Below are 21,749 nucleotides of genomic sequence, written 5' to 3' on the forward strand. Positions count from 1 at the left end.
ATAACTCTGAGACTTGAAAGAATCTGGACCAGTGCAATCAAAAGTTGAAAAAACCTTAGACAACTGGGCAGGAGATCCCGGGTGATCTCAATTTCCTAGCTGCATAGAAGGTTAAATACAGCTCCTCAGCAGATGGGCTTTATGTTTTTGATTCCTTAGGGAGACACTCTGCTGACTATAATATTGAGTCAAGTCAAATATAAGAACCAAAATGCTGAATTTTACACCTTTGAAGAGTCTTTGAAATAAAGAAAAAGTCACTAGATTATTTTTATATTGATGAATCAAATCATGCTTTTACCTCATGCATAAAAATACTTATCTGGTAAGGCTGGATATTTTTCACTTTATCATTCATTTTTGTACCTGTACAGGAAATTTTTAAAGCTTGGAAAAATTGAAAGCAATACTGAGTTTTTAATGCAAAGTTCCAGGGAGTCTTCTCAGGAAAGGTGATGCAATGAACCCTACATATATTATGTCTACATTCCTCCTCCTGACTTGGAGATTTTGTAATACAATTCTTCTGCAAACCCATTTTAAAAAAGTTGGATACACTCTTAAAAAAAAAAAAAAAGATTACTTTGTTCTGTGGTTTGCACTATCCCTATTTTCAGAGCATTTGAACTTCATTTTTTTCCCTTCAAATTCTCTTCTTTTTGTCGTCTTTCCTTCTGCAGTCACTGATTTTGTGTCTCCAATTTGAAAACCGTTTGGGCACTCATTTATACTCAAATTTCAGGACTCAAGCCCATGTCCAAACCAGACATTTTTTCTTGATGTGCCATCTCAAAGATCTCAAAGTGATGCTGGCTGATACATGAGACCAGAGAGCAAAGCAGAAGTCATGCACAAGCCTCAAAACTGTCTTCTGAAATAAAGTGCATAAGGAACAAAGAAATGTGTCTTGATGAAACAATCAGAAACCCCCCTTTTGCCTTGGAAATGAAAAGGAAGAGAGAGGTACAACTTGGTTGGGTCTGAAGAGAAGCTGTTCCTAAGGTGATAAGAGCAGCAGTTTTTACTGAATTAAATGTGAACAAGTGCCTTTGTAAACCAAAAGGACTTTGTCCTTGAAACATGTCACTGAAACATCATGGCAGGACAGAAGGAGCTTTTGAGCCAGGCAGGCACCTGCCCAGCTCTACTGTCAAATTCTCATATTATTCCTGAAGCAACAAGTTTAGTTTTATTTGACCATTAATTGAAGACTACTTCAACTAGGTGGCTGATCTTGCCAAGCCAGACACTAGCAGATTCATATAAGTTTCACTATGTTGAATGTATTCATTTCCCTTGCCTAATTTATGTAATGAAGCACCCCAATTCTGTATGCATCCAAGACCAAACCTGCCCTTCTTAAGTGTTCTTTGTTTTTCCTTCTGGTTTTTATTCTTTTTCTATAATGCTAATTCAAGGTTTAGACAGACTGTGGGGCCCACCTACTGTGGAAACATTTTCCCCAATATAATTGTTAGCGGAGGCTCCAGCCATTTGAAAGAAATTAAAACAAAACCTTATTATCCAATAAAGGATCGTTAAAAATTCAGCAGCTAACAGGTTTTGGCTGACAAAATTGTTGAACACACCAAGAAGCAGAAAGCAAAATTGGCTATTTTCTGATCACAGACCTAATTAAAAGTGAATGGCTTAACTGCACCATTATGTGGCAATGACTCCAACCTGAATGGTATTTTCATTTCTGAATCTCTTTATATAAAGAATTTCCTGTGAGATTTTGTTACTCTCTAAATGCCTCTGTATGGTATTGACTACAACTGAGGGTCAGGTTTTGTTAAAAGAAAATGTCTGGCTTTAATGGTGTGGAAGTTGACTGTATATATATATTTTATTGGGTCAGGTACTAAGACTGGATATCCCAAAGCACCAGTCTTGTGGATTTGTTTTTTGGTTTTGTTTTTGGTTTTTTTTGTTTTTTTTTTGTTTTTTTGTTTTTTTTGGTTTTTTTTTTTTTTTTTTTTTTTTTTTTTTTTTTTGTTTTAATTCATTTTTACAGCCTGCAGCAGCCAGTTGAAAATTAGACAATAAAGGTTATGTGAAAATTGCAGGACTATAAGACTTCCTGCAGTCTACCTCAGGAACTGAAATGCTGCCTTGGCAGACTCAGTTGCGTCTCTGTGACCATATTCACTGTAAAACAGGGCAGAATTGGGTTTTATGGGCTAGATTCCTTCTTATGTTTACTCCTCACAAATCAGCATAATTTTTTTTTAAGAATTAATTTGAACCAGTCTCTTTAGTGCTTCTGCTCTGGAGTCTACATTTACTTGAGTTTTGTGACCCGTTGCCCCATTTCTTTCCCTGTGTGAGCCTGAGACAAAGGTCTTGCAGAATAAAGCTTCATTAGATCACAGAGATATCATAAATAATTTAACAGAGTTTATCATAATTGAAGGGTTCTTCTCACAAGGGGATTAAACTGACCTGGGGGCAGAATTAATTCCCACCTCTGGAGTCAGCTACTAAATAAAGTTGAAGGTCATTAGAAAGTCCCTGTTCTAGTAGTGCATCCTGCTGGACTCCCACCTACTCTGGCCAGGTATTCCAACTTCACTCAGTGTTGAACCATGCCTAGAAGAAGGACTTGTAACACATAGGAATTCAAGGTGTTAGGAAAACTGTATTTTTTCATGATATTTGATCTGGTGTTCTGTTTCTGAAAAAAAAACTCCAATCTTAAATAGACTTTCAAATACATTGAAATAATTTTTAGCTCATTTCACAATAGATATTCTATAATTTCTGAAATTACAGAATTAGAGCAACTAAGGCAAAAATCACAGAACTTGTAAAAAGATGAATGAGAAGTACTCTTTCAACAAATTTCAAAGGTGAGCATTGTTGAGCTCCTCCTCTTGCTCATTTAGGTGTAATCTATTATAAAACCCCTTAAAGTCTACCTACCAGTTTCCGTAACAAAAATAAATTGCAGAATTTGATGATTTTTGAGCCAATAATGAAGCTTCTTAATGTACTAACGTGGCATTACACTTATGTACCTCAAAAATGCCACCTCTTGCTGTACTGTAGTGTCAGCAAATCACAACACAAATGGCAAACCCATTTATTTTTACGTGATATAGTATATAGAAAGGCCTAGTTTGGAGCTGCTCTGATACATAAATAATCCAAAGTCTGATGTAATCCCACTCTTTTTCCATCAGGCAACTAATATGGGCAATGACAGTTATATAAGTAATTTTTTTACATGTTCAAATCCCATGTCTAGATTTCACTGCATTCAGGACAGCATTTCTTTTCACAGATGTTACACGTGTAGCAGTTGTTTCTTACTTTCTTTTTTCCACAGTGCAGGATTCAAGTTTGTTGTGTGACTATTCTCTACAGTTTAACAGAAAAAAAAAAGAAAAAAAAAAAAAGAAGAAATCGAAAGAAATGAGTACCATTGTTTGTGCATATGCAAGGTGCCATGAAACCACATAAATTTCCGATACCCTCTTTTTCTGATCCCCTGTTATTAAGAGCCCCCAAATTCAGGTCTTTTATGACAAGTTAAATTGCAGTATATTTTGACTTTGGTCAAACTCTTGTAGAGATTTGGTGACAGTTATTTGTTCCCTTTAAACAACTAAACAGAAATTTTTCTCTTGACCCTACTCTGAAGAACTACGTTACTAAAAAATGTGGAGTAAAGAGGGGATAGAAATCTATTGGTTAAAGATCTTGTATCAGCAGCTCAGGTGGCTTGGATGTCACCCTTATGGTCTTCTGATGTTACTTCAGAAAGATTGTACTGTCAGCAGGAAAATGGGTCTTTTTGAAAAGATTTTCTCCTTTACCAAAGCGTCTTATGAGATGTTAAGCTCATTAGGAAACCAGAAGAAAATCCAGCTGAACTTTTAAGTTTTTTTTCTTTTTTCTTTCTCTGTTTTTTTTCAACTTTTGGTCATTAAGATTGTGAAAAGGGGCTTAGCTTTTTGAGCAGCTCCAGGGAAAGATGGGGAGGGGGAAAATGTTGAGCTCTTATGACTGCAGTTAATATACAGTGGTGATACTATTCAAGCTGCGATACTCAAAGGCCTGTCAGCACTGACATTAGGAACACAGTCTTTTTATTGTTTATTTTTCCAAAAAGGAGTCCAGTGTTAGTTGAATTTTAGCATGCAAGGATGCATCCTGGGAGAAAATTTTCTTTGTGACATTTCAAATAGCTGGTTTGCATTGTACATGTTAGAAATAATTCAAAGTGTCCCAGCCTGACATGTATTTTTGCATTGTTTCCAGCTGTCAGCCGTTTATTTGTGTATGCATTCATACGCAGAGGTCTGTGACAATGTGTTTATGTGCATATGTGTGAGTATCTATTGTGGTACAACCTGCAAGAGGACTACCCTTATGCTTAAATGTTAATATAGGCCTGAACTTTCCACAGGTTAGCAGCACCTTCCAGGACGAAGTCTTTACACCTGCTCAATCAACAGGATGGAGATCCAGCTGTTCTCTTGCCGGGTCAAGCAAGCAGTCCGTGTTTTGCACAGAAGTCCCCGTCTTAAGATTAAGTTTTGCCTTTTGTGGTATAAAATACACTATGCTGGTAGAGAGAGCAAGAATACTTTCACTAAAAGACTGCATTGGTATGATAAAGGAGCAAGATTCCTTTCCTTTGAGAAGAAGGGAAGGAATGGATCAATCCCTATATTTTCAGGTGGAGGCAATGAAGGGGGAGAAGAATACTTAGCATTGCTCTGTCATTTTTTGCAGATCAATTTAATTTACTGACTTTTCACTTACTAAAAAGTACACTTAGATATTTAGAAAGCTGTTTTTCCCATTTTAGAAAAGAAAATACTGAAACAAGATAAAGAACATATTGTGCCAAACAGAGAGCTAGAATCTTGCCACTTGTCATCTTATTTTCCTTATTTATTGGGTTATTTGTACTGACCTTGATAAATTAAACGGTTGTTAATGATGTAAATTGATGAAATATTGGAGAGTGTTCTAACTGCATTTTGAGAAAGACACACCTTGAATATTAGTAGGTGTAAGGGAATGCAGAGGATGTGTCACTGGCTTTTCAAGAGCAAGAGCCTTTATGAAAGGCCTCACACTCCCTCTACATTTTTTATTTCTTGAAAAATTATAGAAGATGCAAATAAGTATATAAGACTTGTTACAGAAATCATAGTTTTCTGCTTGTTCAGGGTAGCTGATCATTGCCAGGAAGTAATATTATTCAGAGCCCACTGGGACTTGCCGTGTCATTTTCTTTCTTTGCAGTTCCTGTTGCTTCCTTGGCTCTTTGTGGCAAGAGAGAAGGGAAGTCCATCTTGTGAGAGAGTAATAGAATATAATTTAAGACTTAGCCTTATCACTCATTACTTTCATTAGCAGCTTCAGGAAAGTATGCATATCTGAGACCATGTAGTTCCAAATAAGATTCCTTGGGAATTCAAGTAAGATTAGGGCCAATGTGTTTTCTCAAGAAATAGGTGGTTAAGATGCTCTCTAGGGAGCACAAGATCATATCAGTAATGGATGCAGATTCTTGCCAGAAAACGGTATCTTTGAAGCAGGAAAGGGACAGGACGACTCTGCAACCCTGGTGAGTGGTAAAGCATGCAGAACCATGCCAGCAACTTACCGCTGAGGGATTTGCAGATGTGGGATTGAAAGGAGGGTGGCCCAAGGGCAAGATAATACATATTGTTTCAGCAATAAAGATTGTTTTCCCCATAGTTTCACAAACCATGGAGACAGGATCTGTGCAAGGCAGCTCTCTGGGATTTTCTTTTCTGGTGTAAGGCACATGAGCACCAGAGTTAGGAAAGAAAATGTAGTATGTGTTATTTCTATCATAATGAAAATGCCAAGAACTGAAGGACAGCTGCTTGCCACATTATGGCTGGTTAATTTTTATTATATTTGAGCCTGTTTCTTCTTTTTGAATATTTTGAATATATCCTGTTATTCATTTAACCCTTTGTCCTCATGAGTTATTGTCTTGTAAAATTGGATCTTTTGTATTTTCATTATTTTTCTATGGCAACTACAACCAAATTTAAAAAATCTCTGGTTTGGATGTAATATACTTTTATTATAATTTCATTGTACATAAAGTCAAAAGAGGTCCTAGATCTTTGAATCTGATCTTGCATAAACACTGCAACTTGCTCACTTTAATAATTTACCCCTGTCTGCAGTTTAAATATAGATTTGGCCAAAATTATTCTTCAGAAAGCCATTGAATCTTGATCTGAGGAACTTTAGAAGTCATCAATGTCTTATTTCCAAATTTGGTGTTACTGTTACTAATTCTCACAGTTAAACACTGGAGCCTAATGATACAAAATTTTGATGCAGCTTTGCAAAGACCCACTCACAGAGCTAGGAATTTGATGAAGAGGAACTTTTTTGTTCAGTCTTTATGACACTGATCTCTGGATTTGTTATAAAAGATGCCATGTTGTTTTTATGCTGAGGGTAAAAAATATTTTATGTCAATGCAGAAGTGAGACCAGGTGGATAAAGCCAAAATTTGTGATTAAAACTATCATTCAACTGGTGGTAGATTTAAAGATGTTCTTAGCCACAAGTCTCTCTTATACTTTTATTAGCAAAGGTTTTAAATGCATGCTAAAATATATATGTTGAAGGCTTTATCAGTGCCTTCAACAACAGAAATATATATTATGTAAATGTACTTCAGGCCTTCGGGAGAGATTAAAAGATGCATGCCTTTCTCCTGAGTAATACAATTGCACTTAATATCAACCTTAAAAGAAAACATTTAGGCAACAGATTTTTCTAGTTTACTTATTAGTTGATAGAATTGTGGTAGAGTTTATCTGATATCAGTGTGATGGTATAAAGGGAAATTATTTTTAAATCTTTTTACTAGAAGTACAGGTAAGAAATAGTTGTCTAATGATGTTTTCCTTTCCAGTACCATGATCGCCACTTCTCAACCCATCAGTATTGTTGCTGGTAATCTAATTCTCTCCTTACATGCTCTTTCCTATATTCCCCCTGAATAAAGGAAAAAAATAAGGAAGATATATATTTTTTTACTGTCTAGAGAGAGTATATCTCTTGGGCAGAGAACATGTGAATACCCTTGAGCATCAGTTTTACATATACCTCTGGCAGCAATAATTGGGTCTTTTATTCTAACAGTTGCTGTTGCAAAGGAGGAAGGAATTGTCTGTATTCCTATAGCAGCTTGAAAACTTGCTCCTCTATCTGCAAATGACCCGTGGTGTGAGGTAATGGGAAGAGAGCCAAACTTTAAACAGTTTTTATTTGGATTCAGTTGAATGTCAGGTGAAGATTCAGGCTTTTTTTTTTTTTTTTTTTTTTTTTTTTTTTTTTTTTTTTTGTCCCAAATATTTCTCTCAGCCCAAGATGAGAAGCAAAGTCTCACATTCCATTGTTCCTTTTTCTTCTCCACAGCAGCATATTTTAAAGATGGAAATTCAGCTATCTGTATTTCCCTACTTTTGTCAGTTTGGGTCATAGCCTTAATGTTACTTAAACAGTTTCTTTAAAGTAATGGAGCCCTTAATATAGACTTAATAAAGCAATGTAAGGCGGTATGGATTTCCTTCTGTCTAAGGTTCAGAGGCCTTTATCTGAATAATACATTAGATACTTTTATTCACTGGTGAGGCTTCGTAACAGGAAAAACTTTGAAGGTAACATCTATCCTGTCATTAAATTGATAATAGACATGTTCTTTACTTTTTATCCCTTTTGTAGCACATCTTTTACCTCTGACAGGTTTCTCTAGGAATTAAACAGGGACCATAGGATACTTTTACCAGCACATAACAATGTGGTCTCCTAACTTGTTGCAAGCATAAATAACTGTGGTGAGGAAAACCTCATCAAAAGGTTCTTTGATACTTGCATGTTACTTGTATAGTTATTATACATACAATGTTGTAACGAAAAGTAGAATACACTTTTAATATTCTTTTTCAGTGTTAGAGAGATACATAAACTAGGTTCATTTTAAGGTTTAATTTAAAAGTTCTTCCATGAAGTAGATGTTGACATTACATGAATTTGATTCAGTGATATCTATATAACTAATATTATTTTTTCTTGAGTTGAATATCTGTGTGTCTTCATTTGAAAAGACAAGGCTTTTAAAAAGGTTTTAATATGCCAATATAAAAAAACCTATTTTTAAAGTATGTATTACAAAATCCAAAATGCAACTGTTCACCCCGAATGCCACATTCTATTTCATGTTTTCTTTTGTGTGTGTTTATAGTCCCAGGGTTAAAGCTCTTACAAACATCCACCAGATTTCCTATCAATGTTAACAATCCCTGTTAATCAGCTTATGCTGTTGAAGAAAATTAAAAATTATTTTTATTTCCTTCTTTATATTCATAACTCATTTTTCCTATTTAATCTATGTTCAGCTTTTTTACTTCTCATTAAAACCTCTAGCAAGGGTGTTTCAAATGAGGAGTTGCCAAAAATGCATTAAATTCTGGACAAAGTTGTAAATAATGTTTTTGATAACCATTTCAAAATTTTCCACTGGTATAGACAAAAATGTCTTTAACTCCAGTAAACTGTTCTGTATTTGCCATAAAATCTGACCCTGAAAGGCCTAAACAAAGTGAATATATTGTTCTTGTGGTTGTATCTTAGCACTCTGATGTGCATCAAAGTAAAAAAGAACTGAATATGAAGAGCATAAGAACTAGTCCAAATTTTCTGTTCAATCTATCCCAAGAGAAAAAGAAGATGAGAGAAGAAATGTGGATATTTCCAGGTTTCACCTGTGATAGAAACAAGTTCTTGCATGGCTTTCAGTGAGGAAATGAAATTTTGCAGAAATCTCTCTCTATGAAATGTCTGATTCATGTTTTTTGACATTCAGATTATAAAGTCTTTATGGCTTGCTATATTAGTGAAAAGCCAGCATAGCTTGACAAATATCTATAGAAATATACTAGATTTGCAATAGGGTAGGTGATTTTGAACAATATTTTATAGATACATATTTTCATCTGAACTGTAATAAGAAATATTTTGATCTAAGTCATACACTACTGCAAATCCAAATTAGAGTGCACTGAGAGCTAAGAGTTATCTATTTTAAAAAATAACAATTCTTATTTTTATTTAAAAAATAACATGATTTGAAATAATTTATGGCTAAAAATTTGCAAAAATACTGTTCTGTTCATAATGAGCAGTAATTCCAGTTATTTGTAATATTGAGCTGAAAAATCCAAGCACAGTTATTCTGGTAATGTATATCAGCTGTCTTAATTCTTTTGTATTTCAGTTACATAATGACATTAGTGAAATTATTAGCTGGAAATGATCAGATTATAATCACACCAACATATATAATTTTTGTTTTTCTATTTGTATTTGTAGCTTTTTTTGGTGGACTCGATATTTTTTATCAATTGCCGCTTCATACTGTAATGTATAAGGAAGTGATTGACTTACTAAGGAAATTAGTATGTCTCATTGCTTCTAGCTAAATGCTTTGCAAAATCATGACACATTACTTTGGCATTCCTGTAGATGTCACATTCTTATAAAAATTCTTGAACTGGAGACATCCATGAGGAACAGCTATGAAAAAAACTGAGAAGTGAAGAAATAACTCAAAATCTTGGAAAACACATTAGTCTGTAAATCTCTAACTTTTCATTTGGAATGAATAATTCTTTTCTGCTTTTAAAAATTATCTTTGAACTTTAAATAAAATTATTTTATTGGATATATTATGTTAGTATAATTTAATCAATTCATATTTCAGTTTTGATCAGTCCCCTACTTTTAACTTACTAGAATTTTATAATTCAAAGAGAAGTGTATCTAGAACTCATGTTGACACTACACTTAGCAACTTTTTTTCCAAGGAAATTTTCAGTGAAGGAAACCGGAGGTGAAATGGGCTATTATTGATTCCAAAGGTAATGAGCTTGATTATTTACTTTAGTCTTAAATTTGAGCCAGCTAACTTAATAATGTCAGCAATTTTACAGCATATTCATAAACATATATTGGGATGGGAAAGTTCACAGTCTTTTATATATTGCATGAATAGACTTCTCAGGTATATAGAAAACATTATTAACCTTTTATGATTCATCTGCAAACCTAAAGCTAACAAAAAATATTGGACCGACTGCAACAGAGCAGTTTTGAAATGAGAGGATTAGCTAAGACAAAAAGGGAGCTTGTAATGCATGAAGCTATTGCCTCCTTGTAGATCTCCCTACCTTGTGAATCAGAGGAAGCTGAACTCATCAGAGATATGAAAATGAGATACAAGAAAAACAACGCAGCTATACTGGAGTTTATCACTGAATTGCTCAGTGCTTTCTGATGAATGAGACTATTATTCTGGGAGTTCATGACAAAAGGCCCTTCCTTTGTTGACCATGGGACTTTTGTTGAAAGTTCATATTCAGATAAAAAAAAAAGTTGTCCAGCTGACGCTTGGTTTGTCAGTAGGGAATAACTTTTGATGGTGGTGTGGATAAGATCTGGCTGACACCCAGTCCCTATGGGAAAGAATATATTCATTCAAACAGGACACTGAGCTGTCTGGACAAAGCCTTTTAAATATGCCCCACCAAGGGGCTCTCTTCTCCCTCAGTGTGCACGGAACTCCAGAGCCCCAGTGAACATTGCAATGCTTTGATGACATGTCAGAGGGGGCAATTTTGCAGCCACTCAGGACCAGGAGTTCTCAATACAGTTGAACAGAAAACCACTAAAACACACAGAGAAATATTGTGGAAACACTGAAATTCCAGAATCTGACCGTTTCTATACTGCAACAGTTGAAGTGAAGATAATACCAAAACCAGGGTGAACCATGTTCCTTCATTGCCATATCAAGGGATATGTTTGACTTTTCTGGTATTTTGCTAAGGTTTTGTCAGCTATATAATCAGCAAAGGTATGTGTCTGTTCTCAGCATGGTAACACTCTGAAGTCTTAATGGGTTTCTGGGAGAGAAAAAGAAGGGACTTTCCAGATTTTTCCCTACTTAATGACCAAATATTTACTTTAAGTGACGACAGTGTCTAATGGATCTAATTGGAAATATGAGATAATTTAAATACAGCAGGAGTCAATGCCTGTTTTTTCCCTATGTTTTTCTGTTTCTAATGCATAATAAATAATAACTCATCAGTGGAAGTTTCTGCACTGTGAAGTCTCTTCTGAGAGTGTCTTGTGACTAAAACTTTGCAAATTCTACTCAATATAAACAACAGAGCATAGTTAAGAATCTTAAATAATGTGAAGCATGTGGGCTCATTTAAACGTCATGCTCATTTAAATGGTTGAAGATAGAAACTTAGCTTTTTATCTTGAAGGAAAACCAAATAAAAAATTGAAAATAATAATTACTTCAAAACTATGAGCTATCTGCATTTTTATCTATTGTGGTTAGCTTGCTATACTTTTCTTAGTGCGTTATAAAACCTGTGTTGAAAATACCTTTACACTAGAGAAAGAATGTTTTTTGCTGTATTTCTAGTTGTGTAGGCATTTATTAGAAACTCAGCTGGAGAAGCAGTAGTTAACAATTTAGGTTAGTGACCCTTAAGTTAATACTAATGGGAGTTAATTACATCCACTTTATTAATAAGTCAGCAAGAGCTCTGTAAAACTTCATTATTTAAAGAATAAATCTTTCCCTTTCTTTTACTCTCCTGTGGACCACAGGGCTTTGCTTTTGTGGCTTTCTGTTTATCAAAGACATTTGAGATAGGGATAATACCACAAAAAATCACTGTCACTTCAGGACAGATAATTTCTTATCGCTAAAACTTTAGCAGCATTTTTTCCTGTTTTATTTGCTTTTTTATGGAGGGAAATAAACCACTTTTTTTTTCTTTTTCTGGTCCCCCATTCTTTAGAGTTATTTAGTGATCAGAGGAAGTGGTTTATGGGGAATGCAAGATTACCTGTTAAACCTATAACTAGGTGGGATATGAAGCCCCAGTTTTTGAATTCTTTTGCTATTGAATACCTCATTATTTAATTGTAATGTATATGGCTTTTAGGCCATACTCACACATTGTTTTTACTTCCAGTTTTCACTCTTCGACCTGGGGCAAATCACTTAACCTCTCTGTGCTCCCACTTACTCATCTACAAAATGGGAAAAATAGAATTAACCTAATAAAGATTCACATTTGTCTTGTGCATTATCGTTAATGGGGATGTGAATCATAATGGTGGAGTGCTTTGATGTCCCCAGATGATGCTGCAATCATGAAACTATTATTCTGTATTTGGGCAAAATAGCTGAAAATTTATCTGCATAAATTATGCAGAAATAAACTATACATCTAAATAATTGCATGCAGTCGTTAAGCTGCTAGTGGCCCATGGAGAGATTTGTGAAGCTGTTCCTATGTGTAGCTCCCTCACAGCTTGGTTCTTGCCGAGCCTGGCTGTTCCACCTAACAGTTTTATATTAATAGGGCCTAAATCAGACCTAAGCTTCTTTTGTTCCTCGTGATTGATTTTCTTTAGCAGCATAAAAAAGTTTTCAGTTTATCCCACTTGGAAATAAACCCATGGTGAGATAAAGGGCCATAAGGAAAGTTCAGTGTGACTTGAGGAGGAGACAGCAGCAAGAAGGATCATGTGAACATCCTGAGAGGTGTTTGGTACTTGTTGAGGGGCTGGGAAGGACATGGTGGCCGCCCCCTGGCACCAGGCTGTTCCGTTCCTCCTTCACACACTGCTGCTGTGTAAAGCCTTCCCCACCTCGGCTTTATTCCCATGCAGACAGACACAATGGAGGGCGGGATGGGAGACAGCCAGGCTTTCAACTTACCCACTTGAGATGAGAAAGGGGCAGCAGCCAACCATCATTAAAAGGATTAGAGCTCAGGTATTGCTAACCTACAATCATATGACAATGGAGAGATATTTTTCTTCCCTTCCCCTACCAGGGCAATAATTGATATTCTCATTTTTTGTTTAGGCAACTACCATTTTTCCATCTTGCCAAACCAAGTAATTTAGTAGTATATAGACAGGAGGTTAATATTAGTAAAATAATAAAAATCCAGATTATCTTGAAGCTTTCCTATGTCTACAGTAAAAGCCTTTGCTTTTACTTAAGAAACTTGTTTTCTCTAACTAACCAAGATAAATAACTACATAGGTAGAACGTAAACAATATGCAATTAGCACCTTGGCTAGTGCAATTTTGTTTTCATGTGAGTTACCTGCAAACTGCTGGCAATTTTCAGTGGGTAGTTATGGAATAAGATGACAGGCGTGAAAGAGAAACTTATTATGTCAATACTCTGGATTCAGGACAACAGCAGCAATAGTTCCAGTCTTGAGAGATGCCTATCTGCTCCTAATCAGTACTGGAGTCCTCAATTTCTTCAGGCAATCTATTTTAATTATTCACTATCCAGCCCTTAGAAAGATTGTCTAAACATTTAATATCTGATTATTTATTTTTGATTATGTCACTCATTAAGTCCTGTCTGGCAAAGAAAAATGCTTCAATAGAAGCCTTGGCTTTGTCCAGGTAGCATATCAAAGAAATGTAGGGAAATGTTAACACATCTAATACATAATAAGAAGGCAGATATTTTCACATCACTGCCTTCATCAGGAGTCTAATACTTCAGCTTCTAACCACCTTTCTGAATTGGACTATAATTATGAACCAAATCAATTGCCACTAGTCATGATTTTAAAATCACATTGAGTAGATAGTCTAAAATATCTGTAGAAAATTTTTTTAATTTATGAAATGCACTTGATGGAAAGTTTTCAGTGAGCTATTGAAAGAGGAAAGATGTCAGGGTGATGACATCCAAAGTACTTTTTTCTGTTGAAGTGAATTGATAAACAAAACCTTGGGGCCTTTGCTTAATCCTGTCAGTATAAATGTATCGGTTCCCTCCATAAGGGCCATCCTTTCTGAAGTGAAAAATGAAGTGAATTATGAAGGGTCAGAGAATGCTGTGGTAGCATTCCAACTCACTGTAGGAAAGTACCTTAAAAGTGGAGGAGGAAGAGTGGGAAGGGATACAAAATGCCACAAATATCACAAAAAAGCAAAATATACTTCTGAGTAGACATCTCTTTCTTGTTTTACAAGAATAAGGTACATTGTCCTAGTGTCAAGATGTTTCACAGATCATGTCTCACTTTTAATTCAATAAATCCATCCCTTCCTTCTCCTGCTCCAGTGACCTAAAGGTACAACCTGGACAGAATTTTCCACTTGTCTTTGTGAAAATAGCTGCTCTGTGCTGATATTTTTCACTTTTGTAGTCTGTAATCTTCAACAGAGAGCTTTACAGATAGTAAAAGAACCTGACAGGAGCAGAATCTGTTGGCCTCCCTTTCTACGTAAGCACCACTTCCAAACCTAGCTATTGCCATTTTGCTCTCCTGATCTTTGGTTTCCTGTCACCAATCATTCCTTCCATAGCTAAGCATCATGAGCTTATATGTTTCTAATCTAGTATATACTTTGAAGAGGAAATCTTTGATGTATATGTTTGTCAGCTGTGCTGCCAGAGAGGCAGCCTCCTTCCAGGCCTTGCTTCACTTGCTGATGAGCCTTGTGTTTCTCCTCTCAATGCTGGGACCTTTGCCACGTACTTAATTCCTTATGTCCCCAGGTACACAGAGGGCAATGCTTTTTCATTAAGAAACTAGTAGAGGTGTTGTGAGACTCTCTATTACCATTAGGTTTGAGTCTGGTGTCACTTTGTGTCTCAGGAGTGTGAATGCACATCAGGTGAGGGAATCCTTCAGGTTGTCCTTCAAAATAGAGGCCTATTTCAGTAAGGTCTTTTTCTTGCGTTCACTATGAGCATGAGTACCTTCATGCTATTATTTGGTATGTTCTCTCTTATTATGTAACAAAAGCAAAAGTCCTTCGTGATGCATTTAATTGATGACTCTTTTTGGTATATAAAGTATTTTTGCATGTTCTATTTGAAGAAAAATCCACCCAAGCCAAATCTGCAAAGAAAATGTAATTGTTAATTGTTAGTGCCATGTGGTATGTCAAATTTATTGGTTTTTTTAACCAACTCTTTAAATCTTTGAAAGAGAGTGTGTGAGAGCATGTATCAAGTTAAAAACAGTCATAATATGATGAAAAATTATTTCTGCTTAAAAGAGTAGCTGGTTTCCGTATCCCTCTGGATATATTTTTTATTGTACTTTTAAAATTATCTGGAATCTTAAGATATCTAAACTTCTATAATTTTTCCCAGAAAGCCCACTATTGTTTTGGTGATAATTTTTCCAACTTTCACTAATAAATTATGCAAACTGCTGATGCCACCAAGTTTACTTAAGGAAATTTATTTAGTGGTGATTGAAAGACACTTTTGGAGAAGGGAGAAAATTAGAACTTATTCTCCTCTTTCCTTTTGTATTTGTCCCCACACTGTTTCCAACTCAAAGCTGCTTCTTTGTTTTCCACTCCAAAACAATATCTCTTTCACAAATCTGTCTCCATGTCCATTGAACGCATCTGTCATTTTTATGCACAAGCAATGGATTTCAGTCCTTCTGAGAACCAGTACATTTTACGATGTCATGAATGTCTCAGAAACTGCAATTCTGCCTTAACTGAGTCCTGGACTGTCCATGCTACATAATTCTGTATCTATTTACAGTAATGGACTGCAAAAAATGTTTTTTAGTAGTGAATTGAGAGAAGGACCTCAGGCAGTACCATCCAGACTTTTCTCTTTCTAAGCTGTGACATTAGCAAAACAGAAGAAGATAGATTACTGCTATTCCTTCCACGTGCAATAGCTAAAATCTCCCCTTGGATGCAAATTCCAGTTGTCGATAATATCTAGTTGGAAGTGAATCATACCACAAATAGAAAGAAAAAAAATTGGAGTGAGGTAGTCCTGTGCTGAAAATTATATCCATTCTTAGGGATTGTAACTCAGATGGAAGAATGAATTTCTTATTTTATCTTTTAGACATTTATCTTTTGACTATGCTTTCTGTTTTGTTGCATTCTGCATTCTATTCTGTTAAAGGAATGCAAATAGCCTCCTCTTTCTGGAAATATGGGCTTCACAATGCTGTCCCATATAATGATTGTTACATCTTTTTTTCAAGTTCTTGCAGTCTTTTGTGCAATACTTTTATATTTGATGTGTTCCAAATAGGATAGGTTAAAACTTCAGAGGGGGAGCAAGGTGTAGACATCCAGTGTCTTTCCACACACAGTGGGTTCAAACAGGATTGCAGTACAGTTTGCCTAGGAAAGTCTGGTGGTGTTGAATTCCAAAGATCTGAAACTCTAGTTTCTTCCTCTGATGGGCTCAAGAACTGTGTAAGTGATTGTGTGTTGAAGTATGTGAATTGTTTTCAAATGGCTTAAGTCAACTGTGGAAGAAGGAGTAAACCTTTATAGCTATTTTCCTTTAATATATTTGAATGTAATTGTAAATGTGCAAACCTCAGGTGTTTGAGAGAAGCTCTTTCATTAAGGGAAGTCCTAATAAATATACCCCTCTTTTTTATCTTCATGACTTTTCAGTGTGGTTTTATCCAAAGGAGAATAATTTGTATCTTTTACAGAAAAGAACAGTGCTGCAAAGGACAGTAAAAGAAAAACTGGATGTCACTAGAGAAGGTAGATGAGGTAATTAGGTCTGGAGTAAAAAAATGCATGTGTATTGCTCTAGTGCTTTCACCAGTTATTCTCCCTCTGCCTCCTGAATTCAGGCAAGCCAGTGATGTCCATACTTGCTTAATTATAAAACTTCATTATTTCCTATATCACAAAGTCTGCTTTTTGTTCTTATAAGAGCCTGGCTTAATACTTTTTTTTGTAAATGCCAAGAACAATGCCAATTAGCCTGTGGGTAATGGTGATGAGTTGCAGGAGAAAGAAGTCAGGAAGTTTGTACACCTCCTGCTTTTCCTGGTGCATATCAGTGTTGAGTTGCCCAATGCTGCCATCCTGATAAGTAATCTGGCAAACTCCCTGTAAACGACCAAAAGGAGGACATCCAATTATCCTGCAGAACAAGAGAATGAAGTAAGCATGCTTATACATCTAGCCCAAATTTTGCAGCCTGGAGCCGTACAGTATATATAATTAAGCTGTTTTCTACCTTTCTGGCTGGTGTTTTCTGAATGGAAAGTTTAAATGCATGCTCTTCCAAGCAGGACAACCACAAAGCAGTTTATTTCTGCAGCAAGTATTTTTGGAAATAGAGCCCTTCCCTTTCACATTCCTTGTGCTAATGTTCTTTAAACACCAGTTTGAAAGCACATTGACGCTGTCTCTTTCTCTTAATTAAACTTCCAGCATTTCTAGACAATGTCCTAGTCTTCCCTTACTGTGTGCTGCACATTTTTGTATCAGACATTTGTACCCTTACTGGAGCAATCTGCTTGCTCCAGAATTATCTGGCAGTCCTGCCTCAGTCTATTTATTCCATCACATGATTGTTTTAGTGTTGTTTGAAGCACTATTTTGGAGCCAGACATAATCATATTATACAGTTCCTCACCTTATTAACTGACAGAGAACTGTTCCCCATTAGACAATTGATCCTGGGCAGATGAAGCCATTAAAAACAGTACTAATTAGCTGGAGAGTGGAGACAGTAATACAGGCTGCATCACTTCCTTTCATGCTTAGGGAAGTTCATGTTCCAGACAAATAATAATTGATATGTAGTCTTCCTTAATTGTGGTTGTTAACAGCCAGTATTATAATGACAGCCTGACAATCTCTGTCTAGCCTATTGTATGTTTATTTCTGAATCCAAGAACCACTGAATAACATTTTTGGTTTAACTTGAACTTCACAGAATGTACTTTAAATGCCAATGTAATGAGAGTTGGGCAGATAACTCTAACTTACGAGTTATTCCTTACATGTCTCCAGGTGTCAGCTGTTTGTCTTGGAAGACTGGATGTCCATAATTACATGGAGTTATGGCATGATACATTAGAATAAAATAAACAGATGGTTTGAATGAGAATTTAAAAAATAGTGCATTAGATCCATAACCAGGAATGCTAAGCATCCAAGTAAATTTCAGTGTACTAACTGTAGCCTATACAGTAAGAAAACCATAGAGCCTTTAAACAAAAGAATGCTTTGATTTCCTCTTCCAAAAATGCATTCAGTTTTTAAAAATGTACATGTATATATGCAGATGCATATGTCTTCATCTGTATGTATATGTAATGCATTTAATGCAGGAAGATGGTAGCATGCTCTATATGTCAACTGTTATTCTCTGTCTTTATTTATTATATTTCTTTCTGAACCAAAAAGAACTAAATTTAAGCTGGTTTTTTTCCTTCAAGTACTCTCACTAAACACTCAGCTCTTCTACAATTCAACAGCCTAAAAAAATCACAGTAAAAGCAGAAAATTTAATTTCAGGAAAAAAATTAACATCTGAAACAGTAAGCATTAGACATATTTAAATGATTTAATAAAATTGGTTTTGATATTAAGAAGTTTTGGGCATTTTAAAACTGATTTGAGCTTCAAAGCTATTTTTTAACTTTCCACCTGTTTAAAAAAAAAAAATGAACTGAAAAAACTCCACCCTAACCTAAAAAATACCAAACCCCACAACCCTAGTCCAAGTCCAATTAAATGCAATCAAAGTAGTATGTGAAAGAGATTAAAAGATGAAAAATATTGAAATTCTAAATGTTACAGCTCTCAAAATAGCTAACTAAATATATTTTTTCTTACTATTTCCTCTGTTGTCCATCTGCATACTGCTCTTCTGTTATCAAAACTTCCTGTATACTTGGGTTCGAAGGAAAAATTTGTGGTTTTAGAATAGTGCTCTGAGTTAGTTGATTTGGCTTTTATTGCTGACTGTGAAATGTAGCACAAGTCACTGACAGCCAAACCCTCCTTGCTTTATTTTTTTGAGTAGTTAGGCCTATTAAAACACCATGATGAAATTCTGGCTGCACTGAACTCAGTGGCAAGATTCCAATTAATTCGATGGGAACAAGAATTTTCTGATAGGATTCCAGACTGCTATATATTGGGCAGTGTTCTTGCCCATGGGAGGCCATTGAAATGAAATAATCTTTAAGCACCCTTCTAAACCAAAGCATTCAGTGATAAGCTAAATAAGCAGATAAACATAGTCCCATCTTGCTCCTCCAGATGAAGTTTATCGTTCACATTGATGGTATTAACATGCAAGGAAAGTGACAATTTCATCACAGACTGCAGATTTCAAGAGAAAGAGCCTGTTAGCATCCTGACATGTCCTAGGATGTCCTTCTTCATACAGTCTTGATGATTCAGGCAGCTGCAGGGAAGGGGCAAATTTTGTTATACAAACACCATATGTTTGGATTTTAGCTCATCTACAGTAATGTGAGTTTCTTACCTCTTGAGTGAATTCAGAACTTTTACGAAAACCTTGACACTTTCATTTTTAATGTTTTTCCCTGTCTTATTCAAATTGTTTATCAGCTTTTTGGATGTAGGGGTAGAACACCCCTTTGACAAGTTTTCTGATGACATTAAACTGGGGGAGTACCTGATACACCTGAAGGCTGTGCTGGCATTCAGCAGGACCTCAACACACTGGAGAATTGGGCAGAAGGAAACTTCATGAGATTCAGCAAGGGCAGGTGTTTGGTACGGCACCAGGAGAGGAATGACCCCAAGAACCAGCACAGGCTGGGGCTGACGTACCAGAGAGCAGCTCTGTGGAGAGGCCTGAGAGTCTTGGATGACGAGTTGACCATGAGCTGGCAGTGTATTCTTGTGGCCAGGAGGGCCAGTGTATCCTGGGGTGCCTCAGGAAGAGTGTGACCAGCAGGCCAAGGGAGGTGACCTGCTCAGCCCTAGCGAGGCCACATCTGGAGTGCTGTGGCCACTTCTGGGCTCCTCAGTACAAGGAAGACAAGGAGCTACTGGAGAGGGTCTGGCAGAGGCCACAAGGGTGATGAGGGGTCTGGAGCTTCTCTTATGAGGAGAGGCTGTGGGAGCTGGGCCTGTTTAGTCTGGAGAAGACTGAGAGTGGATCTCCCAATTGCAAATAAATACCTCCAAGGCAGGTGCTAAGAGGATGGTGCCAGATTCTTTTAAGTGGTACCCAGAGACAGAACAAGGAGTAATGGCCATAAACTAAACCACAAGTAGTTTTACCTCAACATGAGGATGAACTTTACATTGAACATGGCAGAGCACTGGAACAGGCTGTCCAGGGAGGTTGTGGAATCTCCTTCTCTGGACACATTCAAAACCCACCTGAATTTGCTCCTGTGTAACCTGTTCTTGGTGACCCTGCATTGGCAGGAGAGTTGAACTAGATGATCTACAGAGCTCCCTTCCAGCCCTAAGAATTCTGTGATTCTGATATTTTTTTACTTATTCCTTTTTTTCTGCTCTTTCTTACATAATTATACTCTTTAATTCGGGGAAAGTTTGGTGTGGGTCAAAAAAGCTCTTTTATTCAACAATAATTGCCATGATTTTGCCTCAAGTGTACAAATCACATTGAAGTCACTGGTGTGGCTGTGATTTCAGTGGGTTTTGGATTAGGTGCATATCAGCTTAAGGTGCTGTTGTCAAAAATAGCTCAGCAATAAACAGGGAAAGAGAATAACGTATAGTACTCTCCTAAAATGTATGTTCAAATTAGGGAATAGTTCTGACTATTGACTAAATAGGGAGAATGATGTCAAATACAATAACACAAAAATGCTACTGAACTAATGAGTAAAGTTGCATAAGACATAGAATCCCTTTTTACAAAAAGGACTGGAGAAGGGTTCAAAAGCAAGAGATGATGGTTACTGAAGCTCAGGTAGAAGAACAGTGGACCTGACATGTTGAACAGTTACCTGTGCTCATATTTGCTTATTAGGAACTCCTGCTATGGCTTTGCAATAGTCAAATCTTAAAGGACTTATTTAAAAATTAATAAAGCCCAGGAAGAATATTTGACTGTAGTAAGGGTTGGTAACACATAAATATTTTTATACATATATCTACACCTATGTTCACACAAACAAGAGCAAAACTAGATGTGCAATTTACTGTGAAATATTAATATTAATAATTAAAAATCTACAAAGGCTTTGGTAGATTTTACCAATCAGATGCTGGAAGTTGTGGTAGTATCACCAAGGTCACAGAAAAAAACACCGGCTTGTACCTCTAAAAGTTGGTGTATTAGGAGAACTTGACCATTAGAAGAAGACTGTTTTTTTAATACATATTCACTGTCTTTCCACCAACCCTTACAATTGTACTTCCTCTAATGAGAAGATCTGAGACAAAAAGACCTGGAGAACTCTGAGATTTTACAGCTTAAGAAATGGTGGAGAAATGACTCAATATAATTAAAATGTTTTCCTAGTGATAAGGGTCACAAAATCCTCAGAATTCTGTCAGATATATGGTCACACTGTCTGTGTTGAACTTCTAGGTTTAGTTATTTCTTTGGAGGAAGCTCATGGATTTGACTTTCCCCCAAGATTTTCTCACATGTGGTTCTGTGTTGTCTTTTTTTCTTCTTTCACAGTCTTAAGCTTTTCATTGTATAATAGTCTCCTTTCTGACCCAAATCAACTGAAATGAATGAACAAAGACAGTTCTGTAGAAAAAGAGACATTTATTAAAAAGGTGGTCATTGGATATAGGCCTTTCGCTCTCCCTGTGCTAATGGTGTTGATGGTGTTTTCAAGTTGTCTATCAAACTGGTTTAAATCTTTTAACATGCTATTTCTCACTCTCA

General features: G+C 36.1%; 1 long non-coding RNA gene across 3 annotated transcripts; it reads left to right on the top strand.

The window, feature by feature from the left end:
* Positions 1 to 5,501: 5,501 nt before the first annotated feature.
* LOC137477035 (uncharacterized) lies at positions 5,502 to 10,581 on the top strand. Of its 3 annotated transcripts, none has more exons than XR_011000778.1 (4): positions 5,502 to 5,587; positions 7,159 to 7,247; positions 9,811 to 9,935; positions 10,235 to 10,581. It is a non-coding gene; the product is annotated as an uncharacterized lncRNA (long non-coding RNA). The 3 variants fall into 3 exon arrangements; XR_011000785.1 differs by having other exon boundaries at positions 9,828 to 9,935; XR_011000792.1 differs by lacking the exon at positions 9,811 to 9,935.
* The last annotated feature ends 11,168 nt before the right edge of the window (positions 10,582 to 21,749 follow it).

Source organism: Anomalospiza imberbis, chromosome 1 (assembly GCF_031753505.1).
Source record: "Anomalospiza imberbis isolate Cuckoo-Finch-1a 21T00152 chromosome 1, ASM3175350v1, whole genome shotgun sequence".
In the NCBI taxonomy this organism is placed as follows: domain Eukaryota; kingdom Metazoa; phylum Chordata; class Aves; order Passeriformes; family Viduidae; genus Anomalospiza; species Anomalospiza imberbis.